Source organism: Grammomys surdaster, unplaced genomic scaffold (genome assembly GCF_004785775.1).
Source record: "Grammomys surdaster isolate TR1022 unplaced genomic scaffold, NIH_TR_1.0 242, whole genome shotgun sequence".
In the NCBI taxonomy this organism is placed as follows: Eukaryota; Metazoa; Chordata; class Mammalia; order Rodentia; family Muridae; genus Grammomys; species Grammomys surdaster.
Genome location: NW_021604687.1, coordinates 2184635 through 2190634, shown reverse-complemented (window position 1 = coordinate 2190634; position 6000 = coordinate 2184635).

Below are 6000 nucleotides of genomic sequence, written 5' to 3'. Positions count from 1 at the left end.
TCTCCCTGCCATCCCATCATCTCTCCCTTACATCCACTGCTTCAGAAAGGAGCAGGCTTCCCAAGGATAAAACCAAACACGGTATAACAGGATCCAATAGAACTAAGCACAAATCCTCATACCAATGCTAAATGCAGTAACCCAGTAGGTGGAAAAGGATCCCAAATACCAGGAAAAATAATCAGAGACATCCCACCCTACTGTTAGAAATCCTACAAAACCCCTAAACTAAACAGCCACAATATCTATGCAAAAGACGTAGGATAGACATCTGCCAGCTCCATAATTGCTGTTTAATCTCTGGGATGTACTATGGGTCCTCCTTAAATGATTCTGTCTGCTGTGCTCTTCTGATGTCAAGAGGGGATATTCAAAATAAATGGAATGAAAGAAAACTTCTTGAATTGAAAAGTAAAAAGATTATTGATGAATTGTAATGTGAAGTCTGTATTTAAATATGAAACCTTAACTGGAGTAAAATAAAAATTTACGTTTATCATAAAATTAAAAATTTGAAAATATTTTATAATTTTTGTTTACAAGCTTTTACTATCAACCAAATCAATACTCTAAGAATTCTCATATTTTTCACACATTATGGGAGTATATCTCATTAGTATGTAAGAAGTCTATTTTATTAAATAAGTCAGTCACAAACTCAAACAGCTCCAACAAAATATTTAACAAACCAACACTGATACCTTAAAAGTCTATGTTCTTAGAAATCCTGTTGAATACCAGTAGATGTGTTAATGACTGTCTGAGTAATTCAAGATATCATTTGATATACTAGGATTCATTAAAGATTTGACTAGCAAAATCTGTGTGATTTTGATTGCTAAGTATACCACAAAACTTATTCTTCATTGCCTTTTACATGGAGTAGGAACTGCACTGTTTTCCAGCACACAGTATTCAAAATCTCTGAGTCCAAGAGTCATTCCTTACTGCCCTTTCCTCTTTTCCAAACTGTTTGCTCCTTCCTTTTCTCCTCTTCTTTCCTTTTCTTTTCTCCACTCTCTTGCCTCTTTGCTGCTTCTCCCTTCCTTTCTTTCAACCTTCCTTTTTATCTTCTTTTCTTCTACTTCTTCAATACCTTTACTTCATTTCTTCTTCTTTTACTTTAATCAATACTCATTGTCAATTTAAAATTCATGTATTATAAAATACTGAATCTCTATGACAACCCACTAACTGTTCTTTGTCACAGCTGATGACTCTAGAAAAACAATCCAAAAGAAATTAATGTTGATAGACCTTCTAGCTTCCACAGCATTAAGCCTATGTATAGGCTATGTTTAAATAAGACCCTTTCTTTCTGACCAGTTGTTCAGTTTTGGGGAAGTTAAACCAATGATTAATTTCTGAAATGCATTTCATCTGTATGTATCAATTTTTAAAATGTGTAATATGTTATTAATATATCCTTATCTGTTTCAAAAGCTTTGCATTAAAGAGCTTAGTCAATAGAAGAATATGACACAAGATTTATTATTAATTGCATGCATGCATAATACTTCAAAATTTATTAAAATTTATTATTATATCAGCATAATATTTTAGTTTGACAATCTATTTTTATTGTATTTTCAGGAATGATGTATAAGCTGTATTTAGATATAGAAGATTAAGTCACAGAATGCCCAGGGAAATTTGATTTTAAAAGTGTAAGATATAAACCAATTTTTTTAAGCCGTTCACAAATTTTGCTGAAAAAAAAAACTGCTTGTTTTGAAAGGGCTCATAAAAGACTTAAAGAATCCAAGGAAGAGTAACTATTAATCTTTTATTATGAATTGAGAACTTTCAAAGTATCAGTCACAGTTCATAACATAGCCTATAAAGATAAGAATTATTATCTCAATTTTACATAGGAAATTGAGAACTAGGAGGATTGAATCAATTGCAAAATAGCTAGTTAATCAACCTGCAGGAATTCAAATTGAGCTTATTACAACTACAGAGATGAATTTTTTCATGCAGTAGCACAAAATTGGCTCTCAAGATGTCATTATATTTGCTTGATCTTCTCTAATTAGCTCATAATCTCTTTGGGAGGATTGAAATGAAATTATTTATGAATTAACTCAAATACACATGAATTTAATTATTAATAAAATACTTAAAACAGATGCAGAAAATCTTACTTTACTAAGGATTATGTAATCACCTAAGAAAAGTAGGTGTAATTTTATAATCATAAAATTGCCCATTTCTGAGGCAAATGGCATAAAATATAATTTTAATGAAATTCTATCAAATTATACAACTTTGCTGGATAAGATTTTAATATCTTCATTTTATAACATATTTTCTTGGGACAATTAGAGGTAAGATAATTTCATAATATAGTTTTTTTTCAAAAGTGGATAACCTAATAACTCTTCTTTATATGTGGCTCAGTTTTTTATTTTTCTAATTAATTATCTGAATGATTATTAATAAGCATAGCTACAATACACTACAATTAATACTTTGTACAATCCTGAAATAGATAAACTAACAGACAAAAATTTTATGTTATATGTGTCCATGCAGTTATAAATTATAAATCAAGTAAGAGACTCAGATTTCTGATTCTGTGGTTAAGACCCCAAATCCTCCAACAATGTAATAGATGGATTCTTTGATGGCCAATATTTCTTGACTACTAGACTAATTTAAAATGACATTGAGGATATCTTTGAGGACACGTCTGTGAAGCAATGAAGCTATTACTGGAAGGGTTTAACTAAACAGGAAAGATTAACCATCTGAACAACATGGGCAGCACCATCACATGGATTGTGGTCCATGCATTTCAAGAGAGAATAAGAAGCCAAATGACCATTTTTCTTTCTCTCCCATTGGACTCTGAGTACAGCGTAAGCCATCATCTCATCTTCCGAGGACTATGCCTTCCAGGCTACAGTAGACATTACCCTCTCAACTGAAAAACAAAGTAAATTCTTCCTTATGTGTTTTTGTATGTTAGTTTGTTAAGCCATAAGAAAAAGAGGTGGACAGACAAATGTTATCAGTTGGTGTAAAGGTTACTGCTCATCGCTCTGAGACCTATTTATTTATCTGAGTGAGAGAAAGTGTGTGTGTATGTGTGTGTGTGTGCGTGTGTATGTGTGTGTGTATGTATGTATGTCTGTGGGTGCATCTTAAAGATATATTCAGACTATGCAGTTTTTCAAGGGCAGAAATGTAAGTTTAAAGCTGAATAAAGGATAAGCATAATGGAAAGAACTGTTAAGTGATTACTGCCAATAAATAGATACAACACTCTTTCTACTGGGACCATAAGCAGAGTGCTCCGAGAATTAAACCTACCATTTTACAGCTTCAATTTGTGAAAATAAACATTTATTTGAAAGAAGAAAACTGAAAGTGCCACTGAAGAGGTTTCCTACTAAAAAGATAACATATTGTGAAATTGTTTATAGATTTATCCTGCCAACTGCCAAGCTACATGAAGATCACTATAGTTGTGGTAACTGGAGAGTGAACTATTAAGTTGGAAGGATTGTTGTCAGTATCAGCTGCATGATTCTGTTTTCACATGCATGTAAAATATGAGTTACAAGGCCATAGAGATTCTACACAGGTTCTTGGAAGCTAGCAAATACAAACAGGATTGTATTCTCTTCAAGAACAGCCGGACAGGACACTGTGTAAGTTGTGAAGGTCAGGCCTACATTTCATTGGAACATTAATCCATGTGTTATGTCAGGACTGTGAGATATCTATTGAGAAAGGCTGTGGGCAAGGAGTGGAACCAGTTTAAGACAGAAGCTACATCTACCACAGGCAACAGAAATGAAGGAGTAAACAAGGTTATGTGAGTCCATAGAATAGCACCAACTTCTTGCAGATGCTAGATAGCCAATATCTAGATAGACAGCAAATATAGAATTTAGTGTTTCTCCTGTTGGGGTTAAGTCTTGCTTTGGCCTTATTTAGTTCTTGTAGAAGGTCACAATTAAAAATTTTGTTTTGTTTCATTTTTTGAGACATGATTCCTCTCTGTAACCCTGTTTCAGAAGACAAGTATGGCTGTAGATTCATGGAGATATGTCTGCTTCTGCCTCCTGAGTCTGGGATTAATGTCTTTTGCTTCCACCTTACAGCTACACAGTTAAGAATTTTATGTTGATATATTGTTTTTATGTTCAATCAGGGGAGTGTAGAACTTGTATTCCCTTGATCAAAGACCAGTCATCTTTTATTCTGAGAATGCCATGCTCTTCTACAGAGAATTCAGGTTCATGAGGGATGCACATGGAGTGATGAGGGAGGAAAGAGACACCAACCTGGTCAGCCGATCAGTTGAATCAACCCTGGTGATCAATGGGGTAACATATGTCACAGCCAGATTGCCAGCTTCTGTAAGGTAAAGGACACAGTCAATAGGACAACATGGCAACCTACAAAGTTGGAAAAGATCTTCACTGACCCTACATCTGACTGATATCCAGGGTATAAAAAGAACTCAAGACACTAAACATCAACAACCCAAATAACACAATCAAAAATTGGGTAATGATCTAAAAAGTGAATTTTCAACAGAGGAATCGCCAATAGATGAGAAACACTTAAAGAAATGTTCATTGTCTTTAATCATAAGGGAAATACAAGTCAAAACAACTCTGAGATTCTGTCTTAAATCAGTCAGAAAGGCTAAGATCAAAAACTTAAGCAATAGGTCATGCTGGCAAGGATGCAGAGTAAAGAGACCACTCCTCTATTGTTGGTGGGAATACAAACTTATGCAACTATGTTGCAAAACAGTCTGGTGGTTCTCAGAACATGGTGAATATTTCTGCCTCAAGACCTAGCTATACCACTTCTGGGGATTTACCTAAAAGATGCTCCAACATATAACAAGGACATTTGTTCTACTATGGTCATAGCAGCTTTGTTCATAATAAGCCAGAAACTGGAAACAACTTAGATGTCACTAAACTAAAGAATGGATAAAGAAAATGTGGTTCATTTATACTGGAGAATGGATAAAGAAAATGTGGTTCATTTATACAATGGAATATCACTCAGCTAACAATAATATCATGAAATTTGCAGCCTAATGGGAAGAACTAGAAATTATCAAGCTGAGTGAGGTAACTCAAACCTAGGAAGACAAACATGGTATGTACTCACTTATAAGTGGGTATTAGCCATAAAGTATAGGGTAACCATGCTACAATCCACAGACTCAAAGGAGCTAAGCAACAAAAAGTGTTGTTTAGGTGGGTATGTTTGAATGTCACTGAGAAAGGAAAATAGAATAGACATCTGGGATAAACAGAGGGAGGGGACAGGGTCAGGGAACACTGGTGGGAAGAGCAACAGGAAGCATCAAGTTGGGGAGGATAGAGGAGGAAAGAACTTGGAAAGAGAACTGGAATCAGTGGTGGGGGTGCATCTCTGGGATGAGATAGTAACCTAGAACAATGGAAACTCTTAGAAATCTATGAGGGTGACCCTAGCTAAGATTTCTAGCATAGGGTATATACAAACTGAAATAGTTATCTTCTGAAACCAGGTAAGAATAGAGAGATGGAGAAACCAACCCAGTCATTACATCTTAGACTCACAATTTGTCCTGCCTAAAAGATGTTTAGGGATAAAACTGGAGCAGGAATTGAGGAAATTGCCAAGCAATGGCTGGTACAACTTGAGACCTTTGCTTTGATACAGATCCCATTCCTGACACTATTAATGATATTCTGCTATACTTGCAGACAGGGGACTAGCATAACTCTCATCTTAGAGTTCAGCCAACATCTGGTAGAAACAGGTGCAGAAACCCATAGCCAAATATTAGGCTAAGCTGGGGGAATCTTATGGAAGATGAGGAAGAAGGATTGATGGAGCCAAAGAAGTCAAGGTACCACAAGAAATTTAAAGAATCAACTAACTTGGGCCCATTGGAATTCATAGATACTGGACCACCAACCAGAGAACATACATGAGACAGACAGACCTAGGGCTTCTGCACATATGTAACAGACA